Raw genomic sequence first — 22,297 nt, 5'->3', positions numbered from 1 at the left:
GCTTGAATGCCCCTTTTGGGGTGGAGCAAGGCAGATCTGCAAATGGCCTTTCACTTTCTGCAATAGCATGGCATGCTGACAAATGGTCTGGGAGGTTGCCCATAGCTTTTCAGGTTTTTTAAAATTAATTCTGAGGCCTCCAGCCATCTCTATTCAGTGTTGCAATTGCCAAGGTTATGGCATTTGATTCTCACTGAAGCAACAAAGGATGGCCAACATCTGGTGTGCCCTGTCAGATTACGAATAATGAGTTGGTTCGAGTTATAGGCCTACTGTAAATTCATAAGAAATATCAAAACGCGATTGGTCCTCAATGAGTGAAAAGAGTGGAGGAATTGTGGATTTTGGTTTATCCTCAATGTAATTCTGTATGTCTTTGAGTAAAACCCTTTGGGGGCAAAATAATTGAACTCAATATGAAATCCGTTTTTGTAAAGACTACTTTTCTGAATTTCTATTTAGAAATTTAGCTGCATGCTAAATACCGCAGTGCTATTATTGCTCTTGTCTGTGTGTTAAATGGTGTTTTCTTCTCCAACATCTCTCTAACCTCTCGAGCCTGTCATCACCACCTCTTCAACATCCGCAAGATCCGCTCCTCTCTCACATTCCATGCTTCCAAACTCCTAATCTCCACGGTTATTTTCTCCCGCCTCTTCTACTGATCCTACCTCCTCTTTGGACTCCCTGTCCTTCGCTTGACTCCCTTAAAATCCATCTACCACTCCTCTATTCGTACTCTGTCTCCACGGCCCTCGAGACTCCATTTCTTCCTCCCTCTCTCAACTTAACTGGCTTCCCATTTCAATTCCTCTGCCTTGTCTACAAATCTCTCCATGACCTGCCCCCCCTACCTTTCTTCCCTCCTCTCTTTTTATTCACCCTCCCGCTCTCTCCGCTCAGCAGACCTCTACCTCCTCACTGTACCCCCAGCCCCATGTGCCTCCTCACGCTTCCGCTCCTTTCAACTCTTGGCCCCCCTACACTGGAACTCCCTTCCGCTCCCCATCCGCTCCACCCCCACCTACTCATCCCTCTGCTCTTCCCTGAAAGCCCTTCTTCTTCACTGACTCCCCTTCCCTACCCCTCTCCCCTTCCAACCCCCCCCCTTCCTGTCCCTCTTCCCCCTTCCTAAGGACCTCAAATTCGTCACTGATACCACTTAAGAGCATTGAGGGCACCAGATCACTCCCCCCCCCTTCCTCCCACTCCCAGACCACAAAACAGACTCTGTTCTCCCATCACCTTCCCCCACTCTCCCCCTCCTCCTTGTAAATTGTTCTCCATGTTGTTCTAATGACTTGTCTCATGTTTGTAAATATGCTTCTCTCACTCTTGTACTAGTTGTCATATTGTAAAGCGCTTTGGCTTAAAGTGCTATATTAATTCAATAAACATAACCCACTGGCAAGACATAATTGTCCCCTCCTTCCTGACCCTCTCTCCTTACTCCCTCATCCTAAATTAATGAAGGGTTTCCTCTCCCAAACCCCCCATTTTCTCTGTTTGATGTTTTCCAGTCCTATGGTATGCCGTGGGTCCTAATCCCTCAATGGCATTCTCTATTAGACCTCCATCATCCACCATCAGACAATTAAATCTTGAACTTGCTTAGCTAGACTCTCAGGGCCCCATTCGATATCAAATAGCAGGTCCTTAATCTCAGTTATGAGGATGTTAACATCAGTAATAGGCTTAAAGATTGTTATAAACCTTCCTCTTCTGTTGCCGCTCCCTGGTGAGATCTCGGAAACTGCCTTCCTTTTCGACAGTATCCGATAATATGGTCCCCATATATATATGGTTGCGATACATATGGTCGCCCGGAAAAGGCCGTGGCGACTTTATATATGGTGACCATAAATATGGGGTCAAGTGGAGCGGGGGTTGCGGCGGTGTCCCCCCACACCTCTTGGGAAAAAAAGGTTTTGGGGTCCGCAAGGGTGTCCCCGGCCTTTTCAATGTGATAATGTTCCTGCAAACCACAGCCATTTTTTGGCGACATTTTTGTCAGACGACATTTTTGCAGGGACCTTATCACATGGAACTCTTTTCGACATGGTTTGTGGCTAAATTTACTCACAGTAAACTACAACGCAGCCTAATAAAACGCCCGTTTTACAGGCTTAAACACAAAGGGGTGTATAACAATATTCACACCCCAGCTCCCGGACGTGAGATATATAAAATGTAAAAATGAACACCCACAAATATACATAGATGTCTATTGGACTAGTAAAACTGTAAGTCAAATAACATATAAAAACTAAAAACATTATTTGCATAAATATCAATTGCACTATGACTACTATAAATGCACATTAAACACACTATAAACAATCAAAACTGTTTGGTAGCGAAGCGCCAGAGGAAGTCTACCTCCTGCTGATTCTGACCATCATACTACTACTGAGCAGGCAAAGAAAACGGACCACTAAATCTTATGCCAATTTAAACCCCGAGCAGAGTACGCCCGACTGGCTAACGGGGCTCCCAGAGCCCGACTCCCTGCCTCCGCTCCAGGGTTCAAAGTGCTGGATTAATTAGACAATTAAGCATTAGTTACTCAGCAGTCACCCTCCAGTCAAGTCACTGGAAAATGACAAAAACACGGATGGAAATAGTCACTGCAGTCACTGCCCCACTGGCAGATTTCGTGACAAGCCCAGCCAGTCTTGTTGCTGATTCAATCGCAGGCGTGTTTTTGCTACGCCTGGTCCCCTCGCATTGGAAATATTTTACGGGATGCAGTACTTGAATAAAGTGCTCAACCCACCACAGCACTAATTGCTTACACTCCCATGCAGTGGAAAGACCAGAGAGAAATGAAACTATGTCTCATTGATTACCACTCGGTACAAGGGTCTCTCGTTGCTCCTAGTTAACGCAGTAGTGAGTTTAATAAAATACTGTCAGTCCATGGAAAAGGCACCAATTGGCCGATGTCAGGCTTACCACTATTCCCACTGCAAGTTCTGGCTCTAGTTAGTCGACTCAGACCGCCTGATTGCACGGACAGCTTGTGGCTTACGACGGCGGACGCCGCCCTTATCCACGCCGGGCTTCTTTGGCCAAAGGAGTAGCCCCGTCCACAGAGCACAGAGCAGCTAGAAGTTCTCAAAAGACTATGATACGCCTAAAAAAAAAAAAAAACTGTGTGTCTCAATCAAGAAGGACCAAGATGGAGCAGCGGTCACTTACACAGTGGATCGCCTTCCAGGCCAAGTTCAGGGAGAGTTCTTTGTTCTATGTACTGCGGGCCGTACATAAAATGATTATAACAATTCAGATTGCCTGGTGCTTCGGGTACTTTTTTCAGTAGCATTCACGCCAAGATTAGACGCAAGTCACGCAGGCCTGTGGAATTGACGGTCCTGCGCCAAATGACATTGCAGGCTTGCAAGCTGGACAACCCCAACGCCTGTGTTACCATGGAGAATCTCTTCAGATGAGCAAATAAATACAAGTAAATGGTTGGGCGGGTAGGTGGCTGATGTAATGAGTCAGTCACGCAGCTGCCAATATCCCGGGGGTACATCTTGAATAGCCCACAGAAACACTTGTGAATGGGCGCGCTATAAATGACCTATCATATCACCTTGCCCGAGAATACTATATTCAGAGGGCATGCTCTTCTGTTCAGCATAGTACTTAACGTTAGGTGCTGATAGGCCGATATGTTTGGCCCTCTTCCTGTATACTAAGTTTATTGTGATAAGCCCCTGGCTATTCCCTTGTCAAATAGATGCCATCAAGAATACACAGCTAGTGAAAATGTTAGGTTGCCAAAAGGGTAGCCTATTTCACCTGGTGGCCATAATTCCTAAAAGGCTCTCTGCGCTAGCCCAGTTCAATCCGATTGATATTGTCCAGGAAAAAAAGGATGTAGAGAGATTAGTAAAATTAATATCAGTGTCTTGTGTAGCGCTTTGTGCTTGATTACTTCTGCTTCCAAATGCTGTAACAATTATTGATCATTGCTCAATTTAATGGTATTCAATTTATCAATAGTAGAAGGATGAAGGGTTGAGTCAGCACTAAAATTGTGAATTGCAAGCTTAGCCACTGTCAAATGTCAGTTCTTGACTCATGAACTATCCACGCGGTGATAAGTCTGACTTTACTAAGTGAAGCACAACATACTTACAAGTTACTGTCATGTACAGATGATTAGCATCAAAAACCTGAGGAAAGAAGTTGGGCAAAACCAGGTGGGGGGGGATCGCTCCCGAAAAGAACAGGTAACAATTTACAATAGACATTCTGCCACTTATGCTCTGTGTAACGGAACGAACCACAGTAAATGTTCACAGCTACAAAATTAATAACGTACCTGTCTAAACTGAGTAATAAAACAATAAAGGTTCTACGCCAAGAGAGCATGGAGTACAAAGATACATTTTATTAACGATTTTATCATAAAAACACATAAAAAACATTAGAAAAATCAGTAAAGTGGCGTGTGCAGCTATTAAAATGACTTGTACATTACATTGCAAATAACATTATACAATACAGCAGCTGGGGAAGGCAGAAATAATCACTCAAGCCAAACCGCAAAATTACACTTAAGAGCACGTAAAAATGAAGTCGTGTTCATCCACAAGGGCCTTATAATGCCAGAGCTAATTAAATGTAGCTCCTACATACTGTGAGAAACCTAGGGGTGTTCTCCCGAGTAGAGCCGAGGAATCCCTTATTCAGGTGGTCAGCACACGGCCATCGCTGTTGGATCCAGTTCCTGGGCGTGGACCAGTGGGGGAGGATCACCTGGGTAGGGGACCCCGGGGTTGTGCTTGGGGAAATAACCCAGGTGAGACGCAGTATGACATGGGGGAAGAAGATGAGCGGGACCAAATCCCTGAGGCTTTTATAGGGAGTTCTAGATCAACCTCCCTTCCACCCTAAGAACTTCCCTTACAAAAATCCAAAAATCCCTCAGCATCTGGTAAACCCATTAGGAATCCAAACCCTGCTACTGTGGGAAACTACATCTCCCAGAATCCCTGTTTTTCTGTTGCCTACCCGAGTACTCCAAGTCATTCTTCTCAGCGTCCCTCTTATTATTATTTCGCCATCTGTTTTAACAAAACTGTACTGTTCCCACCACCCCCCCTGTTCATTTCACGATCCTAAACCCAGTCATTCTCACTTGTTACCCAAACTCTACCCATCTCATCCTTCTAAGTTTATCAGCCCCCTTGGTACGACAGTTGTAATTCCGTATAACACCTTTTCCCATCCTGCCAAGACAAGGGAAAGGGAAGTGTCCCCCTTGTCATTTGGGATCGAAGCCTGGCTAATGAAGATCCAGCGGTGCAAAGCAATCACCCAAAGTTCACTGAGAAGGGAACAGTCTTGTGAATTTGTTGAATACAATCACTGAGGGTTTTGCACCCAGAAGAGGCTAACCGAGGGGTGGGGTTAACAACCAAAGTATACGTGAAGCAGAACAGACTTGTGAAAGCAAGAGGTATTGGACGACGAGGGGAAGTGAATTGTCCCCCTTGTGAAGTGGGTCTGAGCCCGGCCGAGAGAGATCCATGGGTGAAAAGTTATCACCCACAGTTAATAGAGAAAGGAACTGTTCAATTGATTGGTTGAATACTATACGTGAGGGGTTGTCACCCTGAAGACAACACCCAATGTGAACTGTGGAAAATAACTTTGTTTGTTGAATGGAGACATCAGGCCTTGAAGGCAAGAGACTTTTAATGCAAAGAGACTTTAATTTTGAAGAACCTGATGGCTGGAACGGAACTGTTGGCTCGTGCTGAGAAAGCTCGAGCGTGTGCTGTGCTCCAAGCTCTCGCCTTGTCTCGTGCTGAAAACGTGGGGAAGGGAGACCCCTGGCAATCACATCCTGACTAATTATTTGGAACACTTCTTTTCTTTAATGAAACCCTATCTCACACTCTTTCTATAATTAGTTGTTAGGAATTGCCATTATGTTTATTTTAGTATAGACCCTTTTATTTTGACACAACGCCACTGGGACTGCTTTATTTTTCATTTGATGGTCAATGCTTGCTTCCATGTTAGATTTAGGTTTAGCTTAGGCGTTTTTCCACCCTGCATTAATTGTTCAATAAACACCCTTGAACTGTGATCACTTTTGTCGCTTTACTCTTGCTACCACGAATTCCTTATAATACATAGATGTAAAATTGCAAAAACTGCTCAAATATGCAGTCAAAAAGAACCCGACATGTTTTGTTCTACTGATAACACTGGGAAGATGGTAGAACGTCTTCAGGGGACCAATTTAGCAGCAGGACAGTTCAGATATAAATGTGTTCTTCCTTAGACCACTCGCTCTCAGCACCTAATACTAGAGATACATTCTTAGTCACGTGATTCTGAATCGCCTAAAAACACAGTGCAAACATACAGCTATAATTAATGCTGTCATAGATTAAATTGATTGCTCCTCCCAACCCTAAATGAAAAGAGGAGCACTTACTACTGGTTTTGCATTAGTTCAAAGTCGGTGTGCCAAGTGTCTCATAAATGGAAAAAAATCCTATAAATACAGGTAAACAAACCCAAAAATCAAATCAGCAATTCCACTCACTCACCTAAAATAGATCAAATACATGACTTGTGGTTGAAGTATTAACACCAGCTATAAATGACTTACTCAAACCACCACTTGGACTCCCATCTTCTTTAACAGGATCCTTAGGTTTAATTGTCAGATCAAGCAACACTCAGTCAATGATGACTTCAAACCTTCAATCTGTGTTTTACATCCCCATGACAAAAAGCATCTGGAAGACAAAAAAACACAGCAGACATCGCCATAAGTCGAGGTAGTTTCAGACAGGTGTCAATTACCATTACATCAGATTGTATTAAGGAAGTGCACGCTTAAGGCACTTGCATAACACAAAGCAAGGAGATGATTAGCATGACAGTACTCCCAGAGTTCCCATGTCTTTCAAAAACCTGCCAACTCAGACTTCTTAAATTTATCACAATCTAGCAACTCTTGAAATGCCTTTTCAGCAATTGGTAATGAAAACACTTTCCGCCAATGTTAATGTTAAAGGATATTTGTACCGCGCACTATCACCACCCGAGTGGTCCCAAGGTGCTCTGGCGGCTCTGAAAAAAAGGGCCAATGGCTAAATTCAAAGCAAGGACTTCAACATCGTGGGTTATTGGACTTGCGAGGTTCACACAAGCCCAAGCGCAGGGTGGCTGAGAGGAAGTGGAGGGCTTTGAGTGCATCCTCTGACAAACTGGCCTGCTGTCTTTTCTGGTTCAAAGGCAATACAGACTCTCTGTCCAGTCTAAAAAGAGAATCCTCACCAAAGCCTGCGTCTCTGCAGCCTCTAACAACATGACCAAACTCTTTAAACTCTGCAAGGAGCTGGCCAATCCTTCTGTAGTCTCCACCTTTCCTGTTCCCTCCCAGGCCCTCTGTACAGCTCTGGCTTATCACTTCACCACTACAATTCAGGACATCCTGTCCTCTATCTCCTCTCTTCCTATCCCTCTACCTCTCTCGGCCCCCCTCTGGCCGCCTCTGCCTCTCCTTCTCCTTTTTCTCTCCGACAACACCTGACAATGTTTCTAGACAAGTCTGATCTATGAAAGTGTCGTCCAAACAGTTGCTCCCCTGCTCCTCCAGGACCATCAAGGACGGCATTGACACCCTCGCTCAAGCGTTGGCCAATTTCTGCAATCATTCTTTCACCACTTGATCTTTCCCATCTCTCCTCAAGCACTCCATTGTTCACCCCCTCCTTGAAAAGCCTTCTGCCGATCCTACCTGTCTGGCAAACTGTCACCCAATCTCCATCACTGCTTTCCTGTTCAAACTCCTGGAAAAGCTGGCCATCTAACACCTTACTCTCAACACTAAATCTTTTGGTTGTCTCCATGACCATCAGTCTGGCTTCAGAGCAGCCAGAGGCACTGAAACTGCTCTCCTGAACACCTGTGAAGATCTGCTCACTAATCTTCATTCCAGCCTTCCTTCAGTCCGCATCCTCCTCAACCTTTCCTCTGCTTTTGACACGGTCAACCACACCATTCTGATCAATCGACTCTGTGAGAATCTGGGCATCAAGGATCAGGCACTGGATTGGTTGGCCTCCTTCCTCCTGCACCAACCCTCCCAGCTCAAACTTGTGTCCTTTCTCTCCACCACTGATCTCTCCACATGTGGTGTTCCCCCGGGTTGTATTAGGCCCCTTTTGCCCACCTGAGCTCTACTTCTCCTCTAACTTTCAGTGCTGTGCGGATAACACTGGGCTCTCTTTCAGGCTCCCCTCAGCCTCCTCTCCTCTCCTCTCTCACTCATTCCTGACTGTCTATGCATGATTCAGGATTGGTGCGCCTCCAGCGATCTCTGCCTTAATGCCAGTAAAATGGAGATCCTTCTCATTGGGACCCCTGCTCCCGCTTTCCCCTTCTCACTCTCGCCGCCCTCGTGGGGCCCTCTTCGTTCACCTTCCAATGTGGCAAAAAACTTGTGTCATCTTCGACTCCACTCTCTCCTATCCTCACATCACAGACCTTGCCAAGAAAACCCACTACCAGTTGCACCTCTTGAGAGGTATTCTTCCCTTTCTCACTTTCCCCCAGAAGCTCACTGTCTTCATAGCCCTGTTTCTCTCTAGGCTGGACTACTGCAATAGCGTCTTTCTCAATCTGCCTTCCTCTACTCCCTGCCCTCCGCACCTAATCCAGAACAGGACTGCAAGACTTATCCTTGGCCTCAAGCCCAGGGACTGGATCTCTCCAGCCCCGAAATCTATCCACTGGCTCCTGGTGGCTGCAAGGATCAAGTTCAAGACCCTCTGTATCATCCACAAGGCTTTCTGGGACCGGAGTCCACACTACATCCAACTCTCTCTTCCAAAATACCTTCCTTCTTGAGCCCTTTGCTCAGCTACCTCCAACTCTGAGGGTCAGAGTGGGGGAAGATCTCTCTCCTCTGCAGGTGCCTCCCTCTGGAATGGCCTCCCTGCCCCTCTCAAACTTGAGCCGGACGACCTGATGTTCCGGAAGCAGCTCAAGACCTTCCCTTTCTCCTGTGCTTTCTCTCTCTCCCCTGCTGACCTACATGTCTGCTGCGTCGACTGGTTGCTTGGCTACCCTCTGTACTCACTGGGTACCAGGCTCCTCCATGATCAGTCGCCACTGCACTGCCTTCAGGACTACGGTGCACTTGGGGGTTGTAACTGTAACTCTACTGTCCCCTGCCTTCTTGCACCAGAGCTGCACTGTCCTGGCTTCACTTACTCAGAGCAATGCTGCCCTGATTGCACTTCCCCCTTCCCTCTCCCTGGCACTTCCCTTTCTCCCTTCCCCTGCACTTTGCTTTGTCTTACTTGCACGATCTGAATGACACAAGAACTGGTAAGATCGTTTGTCTTGTCCTCCCTCCCTTGTTTAAATGACATATATCATACATGGCACAGTTAACAATCCAAGTCACAGAGAAGACTTAAGGGTTTTTATTTCTTCTTCGTGGACCCTAGGGTGGTCCCTCTTTGTCTCCCTCTCGTCTTGTTTCGACTCTCCATCTTAACCCAGGCATCCCGGTACCCGGGTTAGTAGATATTGAATGTTGACCCCTACTGTCTAGGTTCTTCCTTCTTCTAATGGCCAGGATCTAAATTACACTCCTTCCTAACTGGCCTTACTGTATCAAATGATAAGTGTTCTCAGGGGAATTAGGGCAGTGTGTTGCACTTACTCTGGTTTGATCCAGGCTGTCTTATGTCCACACTCACCTCCCCCTCTTTACTCTTTTTCCTTCTCATATCTCCCACCTTTTTGCTGTCCCTTCAATGATTTACGCTCCCTTATCTTGTTTCCACCCTTTGATGTTACTACTACTCCCACTCCTCCTCCACGCTACCACTTCCCTCCTCCAGGCTACTACCCCCCTCCTCCATATTGCTACTCTTGAACTCCGCAAGTATCTGGTTTAGGAAAGCCTGGAGAAGACTGTGTACAGCAAAATAACATACTGGCAGAAGGAGGAGGGGGAAGGAATTGGGGCCCTCTCAACTGCTACCGTCCTCAGAGTGAGGACTGGCTTGGGACCTCTTTGGATACATCCGTCCCCTGCTGAGATGGTTCTTGGCAAGGCTAGGCAGCTTATTGGGGGGTTTTAATTTTTTGTTTTGTAATTGTGATTTAATAAAATGCAGCAATAGTTTATTTCTACAAAATAAAATGCAGTTCATTGTTTTAATCCTATGGAAAATGAACACAGTTTAAATGGTTTCGGAATGAACTATCCATATCAAATTCGAGAACTCATATTTTTTAATTTGCAAGATGCTGACATTCTGCCTTTCTTTACCAAATGGTTAGCAGATATAAAATGTAATATCCAAGACAAAGTGTATTCATTATAGTTGTCCACTTCCTGCAGCATGAAGGTTCTATAGTCGTGTGGCATCACTACTGTGATGGCATTGCAGCATCCAATGGCCACATGACATCACTTCCTTGTCAATGGGTGCACAATGTCACTTCTCTGCTCCTTCTATTTTGGCTTCCCCTGCTTTTTTCCACCCCTTTTTCATTCCACTCCTACTTTCATTCCACCTCTTGGTTTGCCCCACACAGTGGAAGATCACTTGGTCCTTGGAAAATCTCTCTAAACCTGGTTGTTCACATGACCACAATGGGCAAACTCGCAGGGTACCTTCCGAAGACCGGACCAGCCAGAATATCTCACACAACTAGTCACCATGGACAAGGTCACCAAGACCCACCAAATGCACACTGATGAACTTGTAGGGTGTTATGCTTTACAGGCCGGTAAAATGTTCTTTTTCCTAGAATGAGCGGGACTCCACTTTTCGTGCCAAATGCAGTCACGTGTGTATGCATGTACCAGGAGAAACAAACATGTGACACAGATTCCATTACACAACTCTGCAAGGACCGGGATAGAAGCTGTCCCATAAAACTACGATAAGCAAGTGCACCCGTGCTTCACAGCTGCACTTGTTTATTTGATTTGGGGAGCTTTAACGTGTTTTGATTTCTGTTTTTCTGACCCATGGCTATTGCTCGGATTGCTTCTGGATGGTGATTTCACTTTTCGATACTAGGCTCTGGATACAATATATTTGGACTGTTGATGTATTAATTTTGGGGTTGTTCTTTGGCTCAAGGTGAACTGGATTTTCTTTTGTGCTCCCTGGAATGTGGACCCTCAACTGTTCAGTGGCTTTGTTTCCTTTTCGGCCATTATTCTCGATCCTCTTAGTTTCGCCGTCGTGCTGCCTGGAACAGTTAATCACCCTGCGTGGCAGGTACTTGCCTTTGGAGTTGTGATTCCCCATCTGTTTTTTTTATTTTTCACTGCGACAGTATCCCTTTGATCCTATTCCCAATCCTCCACATGTCCTGTCTCCTGTAACCATTTAGGTACAAAGGGAAAGGGTAGTTGGGAAATTTAAAATCTTTCCGCGCTATCCTAAATGAAAGAATTTACCTACCGCCGTTTACCTCTAACACCAAAAACATCGCCTGTGATGTACCACAAGGCTCTAGCCTCTTACCACTCCTTTTCAGCATCTACATGTCCCCCTTAATGACAATCCTTCGAAACTATGGACTTAACACCTACAAATACCAGATGGCACACAACTCATCGTCAAGATAGCCACAATCCAAGACACAAACAATACCCTCAACAATTGCCTCACCGACATATACAGCTGGATGACAACCAACCACCTGAAGCTAGACCAACCAAAACAGAAATAATGTTCTCACCCCCGTGGATAATGCAACAGACACACAACTGAACTGGCCAACTGGTATGGGAACCCAACCGGAAGCATCAGCCGTGATAAAAATAAATTGGTGAATACTCATGGACAACAGACTTTCACTAGAATCACTAGACAATGCTATAGCAAAGAAATCCTTCTACCTCCTGCGACTACTTAGAGGGATTCTCCCCTATCTCTTCTTCCCACACAGAATCCTCACAAAAGTATTATCAAGAATCGACTACGCAAACAGCCTCTACCTTGGAATGCCAGAACAGCTCACTAAAAAACTCAACACATCCAAAACACGTCAGCAAGGATACGCCTGAGACTAAACTGAAGTGATCACATCACACCAGCCCTGAGAAGCCTATATTGTCTCCCAGTAAAAAAAACGCATTAACTTCAAAGCCCTCTGCATCGCCCACAAATCACTGTATGGACAAGTAGCCAACTTCCTCCAGGCCAAGATCAACTGCTACCAACAAGCAGATCAAGCGACAACCTCCAAATGGAAATGAAACAATACGAAAAAGGATGTTCGGAGGAAACGCATTCTTATGTCTAATTGCCAATCTATGGAACTTAATCCCGGAGGAGATACGAATGACAGAATACCACCTCACCTTTGAAAATGTCTGAAAACCTGGCTATTCAACTCAAAATGATTAGTATAAAACAGGCGCTGCCAGCAATATCACTGGGGACCCAAGATAATCCAATGAGAGTACGGATTCCGGAACCAAAAATTAAACAAATGCACCGTACTGAAAAGTAGCCCATACTTACAGGGGTAAGTATGCTCACACCAGATTAATAGTTCACCCCTCTTGGCAATTAAGGCCAAGAGTCTATCTTGCAAGGATTACAAATTTAATCTGTACAAAGATGAGGATTGGCCTGGGCAAAGGACTCTGCTCCCCGACTGGCATTCTGTCCTCCTGGCCGTCTCCTACAGACTGGTGCTAAGCAGGCGCCTTATATACTGTTTGACTTGGTCACTGGATACAGGCATAGCTCATCAAAAACTGTCCTTCTTCCTTACAAGGGACGCTGCAGTCTTCCTTCTTGAATGGCCTGGTTTCTATTTAGGACAATACTACTTAGCATACTGCTGCCTAGGCAAGAATAAATTGTAGCTCCTGTCTATCATCATTTGCTATATTATAAACATTTATATATAAACACACCTTCCCGCCATACTCTCCACACTTCACTCAATATACTCATATTTTATCTGATCCAGTAATTCTGCTTAAAACCCTTGTTTTCCATTGTACTCTGTATGTCGTGCATTGAGTTTTTGATGGACAGAAACAGCTGCTCAGCCATTCGTGTGCTCTCTCAGAGCTAGCCGACACCAGGCAATGCCTGTAGTCTATTTTTTAGCACAGGCTACATTCACTGTGCCTTGAGATTTTAAAACTACATAGAATAACAGAATAACATTTACAAGTGTATTCAACTAATGGTTATTTGCACCTTATATTTAAATACTAACTATCTTCATTTAGTGCCTGACCATGCCTGTGTGTGATTATTTTTGCATGAAAAAAGCTTTCGAGGGGATTGGTTCCTCCAACGTATTCCACATCTATGAGAGGTAATCACCACAGCTGTGCTGCTTCGGAAAATTTTTCGGCGTCTGCATCGATGACGTCAATACGCTGTCCTCGAGGGCCTCCTTTGAGCCAACGTCACCGGATGTTATAAGTAAGATGCACGATGCCCGTAGCCTCAGTTCCGTTTTTTCCACGAACGTGTTCGCTTCGGAGATCTCGGCGCTTCGGTACTTCTGATATTCTATCGGTTCTTCGAGTTGGGTGTTTCGTGAAGATATCATGTGGTCTTCTTCTACCCTGCGGTCGGGATTCAAGAAGTGTCGGGACTGCGGTTCCAAGATGTCACTTACGGACCCGCACGAAGTCTGCCTCTGGTACCTCAGCGAGGACCACGCCACCGATGAATGTGACAATTGCCAGTCTTTAACGTCGAAGGCCTTGCGGGACTGGAAGAAGCTATCTGTAGGCAGGGTTTCCAAAGCCCGAAAGTCTAAATACGCGGGGCTTTCGACCGACGATTCGAGGGGCGACTCTCCTCGTCAGCGTAAATCCAGGGGGTCTCGGTCCCGGAGTGGTTCCCACCATTCCTCTGCCTCTTCGAGGCACTTGCGGAAGCGCCGTCACTGGTCACCTTCCTCGTCCGAGGACTCCACCAGATGGTGGGTTGCTTGTCCCAACAAGCATTCCTCTCCTGCGGAATGGGACACATTTCATAAGGAGATGATGGCGATTTCTGAATCGCAGGGCTCTGTTCCCTCCGCTCCTTCGAGAGAAGCCGACAGGGAACGTGCTAGGGCCACCGGTCGCACACCTTCGGGCTCGGGCAGTCGGCACGATCATTGGGAGCCGTCAAGGTCCCGATCGGACAAGGTGGATCGCTCTAGCCATGCCCGCTCCAGGTCCCGGTCCTCGACGCCCTCGAAACCGGCGGAACCTGTGAGGTCTTCTAAGAAGATGCCGATGCCATCAGCGCCATGTCCATCGAGGGACTCTCTCGAGGCTCCGCCTCAGAGGAAGGCATTGACGCCATCGGCACCGAGGCCGTCGAAGGACACGCTCGGGGCACCGCCCTCAAGGCCTGAGTCGAAGCCATCGGCGCCACGCTCGACGACGACACCGATTCCGTCGACGCCCTCGATGCCTTTTGTGGAGGCTCTACCGGAGGTACACCATGCATCAGTGGAAACTCTGAGGAAGACCCTGAAGAAGTCAGTGAGGCCTGTATTTGAACCTTTTACTGTGCCCTCATCCAGGGATTTATTCCAGCCTCTGGATTACATCTCTGAGGTGGATGAAGGGTCTGATGATGGTTTGGTTCCTGATGAGGTTCCTGACAAACTATTGTCTGGTCATAGCCAGATGGAAGACCTGCATCAGTCTTTGTACGATGCCAGTGGTCTGGAAACCTCTCCGGAGGTTGAGTTCGGTAGGCCTGAGCCTGGCACGCATGCTGAGTCTTTGTACTGGCATCTCATGTCGAGGGTGACATCCATCCGAGTCTAACAAGAACAACTTAAACTAGCTTCCCTCTACAAAAAAGAAATCATCCTAGCCAAACAAACGTCTTACAACCTCCGTATTTCTCAAGCCAAGTCTAATACCAAAGAGCTGTTCGCAATCCTGAAAGAGGTGGAATCCCCTATTCAAACCCCAGATTCCTGCCTAAAGGACAAAAATTGGTGCACGGGTATACAAAACGCTTTGGCCAATAAAATTGTTACCCTCCAGTCTGAGATCAACAATAAAAAAGACACTCTCCTCACTATTTCTAAGTCAAGCAACACTAATGCGTCAGTGCCTAAAACCATCCCGATTCCACCCCTCTCACCTATTCCCCATTTTAATTAACTTCCACAAAGTAGCCACTAAAGAAGTTGAAAAGGTTATCCTTACTCTCAAACCCTCGAACTGCCACGATGACCTATGCCCAGCACAAATCATAAAAGACGCAGCCCGTGAACTCTCCCCTTTTATTACCAAACTTATAAACGCATCCTTCACCTCAGGCACAATACCTAACAACCTGAAACAATCCTGGGTCCTCCCACTCCTCAAAAAAATAAATCTAGATCCTTCCATCCGCACTACTTACCGTCCCATCACTACAGTGCCATTCCTACTCAAAATCCTTGACAAAAAACGCATACCTACAAATCCAACATTATCTCGAACATAACCACCTTCTAGGAGTCCGTCAGTCAGGCTTTAGACCCCAACATGGAACTGAGACTGCGCTCATAGACCGTAAGGCACAAATCGGTGCACTGAGAGATGAGGGTAAGACTGCACTACTGCTGCTCCTTGATCTCTCAGCAGCATTCAACTTGGTTGACCATAGGATTCTTTGTAGCCACTTAGCGTCTGCAGCCCACTTCTCCCAAGAGGCAGTTGACTGGATTCAGTCCTTCCTCAACAACAGAACAATGCAAGTCTTCTCCCCTCTAGCAGCTGCGAACCCTATGCCCATCACTTGTGGTGTGCCACAGGGCTCCTGTGTTTCTCCTACCCTGTACAACATCTTCACAAAGCCCCTTTTCGCTGATGTTGATGGCCTGGGTATCACCTACATGAATTATGCTGATGATACACAGATCCTCATTCCATTGACGGGGGATTACGACAAGGATCTATGCCTGAATGATGACAAAACGGAACTCCTTATATTAGGCACTACTTCTAATCCTAACAAACTAGGCCAGAACTATTCCTCGCTCAAAATTGATAACATCATTGCTGTGGCTAAGGAGGTTAAAACCCTTGGTTTTCATCTAGATTCCTCACTAACCTTTAAAAAACAGGTAAATGCTATGGCTTCTGCTATCTCATACACCTGTAAATTAATCAGAGCAGCCAAACCATTCCTCTCACCCAACAACTGTATTACCCTAGCTAGAGCCCTGATCTTGTCCAAACTGGACTATTGTAACACGCTCTACGTAGGTAGTAACAAATACAACACAAACAAGATTAAAATCTTGCAAAATAATGCCTTAAGAGCAGCCTTAAGTCTCCCGAAGAAAGCCCACATCTCGGACATCAGAAGATCCGTCAACTGGCTCTCTACGAAAGATAAGATCTTCCTTAAATCAGTCTCTTTGACTCACAAATGTCTCCACCAATCCGCCCCTCAATACCTCACAGCGAGATTCACTAGACAAGCATCTTGCCGGCCTTCGAGAAAGGCCAACTCTAACCTTCTACTGGTGCCCAGATTTAAACGCACTACGACTGGTGGGAGTAGCTTTCCTGTCAAAGCAGCACAATATTGGAACTACCTTCCTCCCTCCTTAAGGGAAGACCTCCCTTACTTACAATTCAGAGCTAACCTCATTCACTGGATCAAGGATCATGACAACTAACTTATATCTCTTGGATCTCTTATGCTTCCATTTATACACTCTGCTATAGTATGAAACATGTAAATTCTAAATATTGTATTTAAATATGTCTCAACGCATTTTTGTCTAATGTTGATGTTGTGTCCATCATTGTAACCATAGCTGTACTTCATTTGATGTGCCTTATGTAACCTAAGCTCTACAATCCTCTTGTTGCCCTTGCGCCCTGCTACCTCTGGGTTAGGCACGCATTACAAATAATAAAACAGAGTACTTGGGGTGGTCTGCGGCACCAGTGGATTTTGACCAAGGTCCACCAACTGACCCGGTACTGCCATTTCATATGGCCTTGCAAAGAAGGGTGGCGGCGGATTGGACTGCTCCAGAGTGTCTCCCAGCAGTGGGTAAGTCGTTGACGAAAAAATACCACTCAGCCAGTGGCGACCCCGGCTACTTGTCCATGCACCCTACTCCAGAGAGTTTGGTGGTGCAGGCGGCTACGGCCCAGCAAAGCAGGCGTCGTACCCTACCATCCCTCCTGATGGGGACGACAAACGGTTTGATGGTTGAGCGAAGAAAGTATTTTCTTCAGGGGGTATGGCTTTGAAAGCAGCCAACTCAGTGTGTGCCTTAGCACGGTTCACTCACACTCTGTGGAATTGTGTATCGTTGGCAGCTGAACATATTCCCGAAGGGGAGGAACAGGATGGCTTTCTTTCCCCTGTACAAGATGGCAAGGATGCCATGTGTGAATCCGTTCAGTCGGGTCTGGACGTGGTAGACTGTGTCAGCCGGTCCATGGCGGCGAGCACCATGATGCGCAGATTTGCGTGGTTGCGGAAGTCGGGTCTTGCTCCTGATGTACAAGCCTGGCTTCTCAACATGCCCTTTGATGGTGGACATCTTTTTGGCAGCAAGGCTGACGAGAGCCTTGAGAGGTTGCAGACCTCCAAAGCTGCAGCAAAGTCGTTGAGAGCTGCAGTTTGCCAACCTCCACCTTTTCGTCCTAGGGTACAGCAATGGAGGCGAGGTTCCTTTCGATACTACTTGACCTTTCGTAGATCGAGGGGAGCTGCTAGTCAAAGGGGCCAAAGTAGGAGTACCAGAGGTGGAAAAGAAGGTACTCGAGTTCCCAAAGCCACTCGGCAGTTGCCTCCTTGTCCTCAGGCACTGCCGCAGCCGCTTCAGCTCAGTCATGAGGCCATGTCCCATGGTTCGCCGGTTGGGGGAAGGCTGGCGCAGCATCTTATAGAATGGTGTACCATTTCTTCAGATGAGTGGGTTCTGGAGATCATAGCCCACAGCTACTGTCTTCCTTTCTGGCAGAGGCCTCACAACAATCCACCGGGGAATTTCTCTTTGAAGAGTCCGGATCCGCTCCTTGCGCAGGAAATCAAATCCCTGCTGGAGAAAGGCACATCAGAACTGGTGCCTGTAGCGGAGAGGAACAAGGGATGGTATTCCCCATATTTTTTTATCCCGTAAAAAGACTGGGGATTGAGACCCATCATGGACTTCCGTGGTTTGAACAAGCTCCTCAGGAAGGACAAGTTCAAGATGGTTCCTCCCTCTTCAGTCCTCCAGGCCCTTCAACTTCAGGACTGGTTGGTGTCTCTCGACCTCAAGGACGCTTACTTTCATGTGCCAATTCATCTCAAACACAAGAAGTACCTGAGGTTCGCGATTGGCGACTCGCACTTTCAGTTTCGGGTCCTGCCGTTCGGATTGACCTGCGCCCGAGGTTCTTCACCAAGCTCATGGTGGTGGTGGCAGCGTATTTCAGAAAAGGGGGTATTCACGTCTACCTCTACCTGGACGATCGGTTGATCAGGGCGCGCTCTCCCGAGCAAGTCCTGGATCATCTGTCAGTCACCTGCCACTCCCTTCACGGGCTGGGCTTCTCCCTCAACTTAAAGAAGTCTCACTTGACACCTACCCAGCGGCACCAGTACATCGGAGCAGTGCTAGATACATCCCTGGTGCTGTGTTTGCCTCCACAGGTGAGGGCTTCTCACATTCTGCAGATGGTGAACAAGTTTCAACATGCCCAGAGTCTCCCGGCGTTCGAGTTCTTGAGGTTGCTCGGCATCATGGCATCCTGCATTCTCCTGGTGCCAAAGGCCAGGCTGTGGATGAGATCTCTGCAGTGGGCTCTCAAGATGCAGTGGTCACAGTCCTCCGGCGGGATGTCGGATCCCGTTCAGGTGCCGCCCTCAGTCGCCCAGGATCTTTAGTGGTGGGCCGTCGAAGGCAATCTGATGAAGGGGGCTCCATTTTGGCTAGCCTGGCCAGAGGTGATGATCGTGACGGACGCATCCCTCACAGGATGGGGAGCTCATGCCAACGAGTTGACAGTCAACAGTCGTTGGTCTCCGTCGGAGTCCAGACTCCATATCAATCTGTTGTAGCTGAGGGCTGTCAGGCTAGCCCTGAAGGCTTTTCTACCGTCTATGCGGGGGAAGAATGTCCTGATTCTGATGGACAATACAGTGGCCCTGCACTACCTCAACAAAAAGGGGGGGGGCAGGGTCTCTCCCTCTGTGCAGAGAGGCAATGCAGCTCTGGTGCTGGGCCATCCAGCAGGAAATTACGATCTCGGCAGTTCATCTGGCCGGAGACGAAAACGAGGCGGCGGACGCTCTGAACAGGCAGAACACGGTCTCTCACGAGTGTAAGCTGGCTCAGGAGATTCTCCTGGAGATCTTCGCCCTTTGGGGGACCCCACAAGTGGATCACCGGAAGTGCGAAAGATTCTGTTCGCAGGAATTTCCTCCAAGAGGAGCCTTAGGGGATGCGTTCGTAGTGGAGTGGTCCTTCCCACTGCTGTACGCGTTTCCTCCAGTCCCTGTCATTCCGCAAGTGCTGCAGAGGTTACGGAGGTTCGGTTCCTGAATGATCCTCATTGCTCTGGCATGGGCCAGGAGAACGTGGTACCGGGACCATCTCAACATGTCCATCTGCCCTCCACGCCGTCTTCCCTACCGAGACAATCTGCTCTCACGGGAGGGGGGGTCAGGTTCTCCATCCAGAGGTCAAGTCTCTCAACCTTCATGCTTGGCTTCGGAAAGGTTGAGATATAAGGATTGGGACCTCCCTGAAGACGTGATGGAGGTGTTGCTTTCGGCCAGAAGGCCTGCAACAAAGTCCCTGTACTGTTGCTGTTGGAGAAAGTTCTGCGACTGGTGCAGGGTTAAGAAGGTGGATCCTTTTTCATGTGCCATTCCTGTGGTTCTGTCTTTTTTGCTTTCGTTAGCCCACAAGGGCCTGCAAATGGGTACCATTGAAGGTTACCTGGCGACGCTGTCCATATTTAAGCGCTCGTCTGAGGAGTGTTAATATTTTAAGATTCCTTTGATTGCTCAGTTTCTGAAAGGGCTCACTAATGTGTTCCGACCGTCACCTTTCCAGGTGGCAGGTTGGGATTTGAACCTGGTTCTAAAATTCCTAATGGGAGCTCCGTTTGAGCCTTTGCATTCTTGTCCTTTGAGACTGTTGACCTTTAAAACTGTATTTTTAGTTGCGGTTACTTCTGTTCACAGAGTGAGTTGCAGGCGCTATCCGCTAAGCCACCTTTCACGGTGTTCCATAAGGACAGGGTTGTCCTTAGGGTTCATCCTTCTTTTCTTCCGAAAGTTGTGTCGGAATTTAATTTAAGCCAGAAGGTCATTCGTCCAGTGTTCTATCCTCCTCCGCATTCTGGTAGGAAAGAGGAGAGGCTCCATAGGTTGGATCCTAGGAGAGCTTTAAGTTTCTACATCTCACGCATGTCCCGGGTCAGAGTGGACGATCAGCTCTTTGTAGGATATGCTGGAAGGCGTTTGGAACAAGCAGACTTTGTCTACATGGATTATCTTGACAATTTCTGAATGTTACCGCTTGGCGGGTAAGGACCCTCCGGTAGGCTTACTGGCCCATTCTACTAGGGGTGTGGCTGCCTCTACTGCTCTGCAGAGGGGTGTTTCCATTCGTAACATTTGTGAAGCAGCCACATGGGCCTCTGTCCATACTTTTGTAAAACACTACTCCCTGGATTCTATCCATGGGCAAGATTTGGCCTTTGGCAAGGCGGTCCTCTATTCTGCAATTTAATTGGGCATTCTAAAATTCTAAATTCTTTTCCCACCTCCATACGTTGGTACTGCTTTGGGAGTCTGTCATAGATGTGGAATACGTTGGAGGAAACAATCCCCTCGAAGAACAAGTTACTTTCTTACCTGGTAACGTTCTTTCGATGGGATGTTCCGACGACGTATTCCAAATCGAACCCTCTCAGCCTGCCCCTCTACAGAATTTCTTATGCTATTGCAGCTTTCGTTTCCGCAAGGCTTTCTGTGGTCATACTGGCAGAAGATTAGTGCCACAAGTTCTGGGAAAAAACTACAACTGAGGCTACGGGCGTCGTGCGTCCTACTTATAACATCCGGTAACGTCGGCTCGACGGAGGCCCTCGAGGACAGCATATCGACGTCATCGACGCAGACGCCGAAAACTTTCTGATGCAGCACAGCTGTGGTGATTGCCTGTCATAGATGTGGAATACATCGTCAGAACATCCCATTGAAAGAACGTTACCAGGTAAGAAAGTAACTTGTTCTTCTCAGTGCTATAGTTCTTTGAGCAGTCTTGCCTAATTGTAAAGCGCTTCGGGGGGGCGGTAAAGAAAAGCGCTAGCCAATGAGCTAGCTCCTCCCCAACAGTACCATCCACTGACCTTACTCGCACATCTCCACATACTTTGCATGATCTAACGGATCAGTCTCACCTCATACAAACACACAATACACACATTCACCATAAAAACAAACTGTCGCAAACAAACATCACAGTCACTGGATGCAACCCTAGTGCACGCAATCCAAACATACCTAGAAAGCCGACTCGCATAGACACCAGATTCTTCTGGCTCTCCAAGCACCAACAGAAAAGCACAACCTCTGTCCTACTCACTCTTCCCTCACTAACCTACCCAACCCACTTACTTACAGAACCACATGAGCACCTGGAGACAATGCCAATGGTAATGGTGCACGGTACAAGTCAATTAACAAAACCTAACATATTCTCCTTTCTTCTTCTTTATTTGTAGTTTGGGAGATGTGCAGGGTAAACATTTTCCATCTTTTGCCTAATCTACTGTCTTGGGGTTGCGTAGAATTTGTATCCTCTCCAGACTGTCCAATGTTTCTCCTCTTTAGGCATAGGACACTGACGCCTCCCCTACATCATCATAAAATTCAATGCAGAACAGCAGAAAACTCCTCATCCCAACAGATTGCATTGCAACAGGACATCCAGCCTGGCAGCAGAATGGAGCTCTACTAGTTCAACCTGACCTCAAAGTCATAAACAGGACTCCCCACAGAGCTCTAAAACTAACTCTCCCTTCCCCCAACTAAGCGACTCACCTTTCAGTCTACTAGCACCTGTACACTTCTTACACCAATCACACCACATTAACCTTGGAAAGTGCCGCTTAGAGGTCACTGCATAGCCCGCAACATTTTTAGCCCGATCACATGTCCCTCCCCCAAACCAGTGGCTCATCTGGTGTTCCAATGCTAGCAATGAATAGAGCTTCGATTTTTGCTTTTCGATAACACATATACTAATGTCGCTGCCACAGAGTACTATGGATCATACT

At 47.0% G+C, this 22,297-nt stretch overlaps 1 protein-coding gene across 1 annotated transcript in view; it reads left to right on the top strand.

The window, feature by feature from the left end:
* Positions 1-22,297, top strand: part of EPB41L4B (erythrocyte membrane protein band 4.1 like 4B) — a 950,447-nt gene that overhangs the window by 644,190 nt on the left and 283,960 nt on the right. The window lies entirely within an intron of this gene.

The sequence above is a fragment of the Ambystoma mexicanum genome, chromosome 5q (assembly GCF_040938575.1).
Source record: "Ambystoma mexicanum isolate Mex_15411 chromosome 5q, UKY_AmexF1_1, whole genome shotgun sequence".
In the NCBI taxonomy this organism is placed as follows: Eukaryota; Metazoa; Chordata; class Amphibia; order Caudata; family Ambystomatidae; genus Ambystoma; species Ambystoma mexicanum.
The sequence above is the reverse complement of the archived record's forward strand: the minus strand, read 5'-3'. Positions and strand labels throughout refer to the sequence as shown.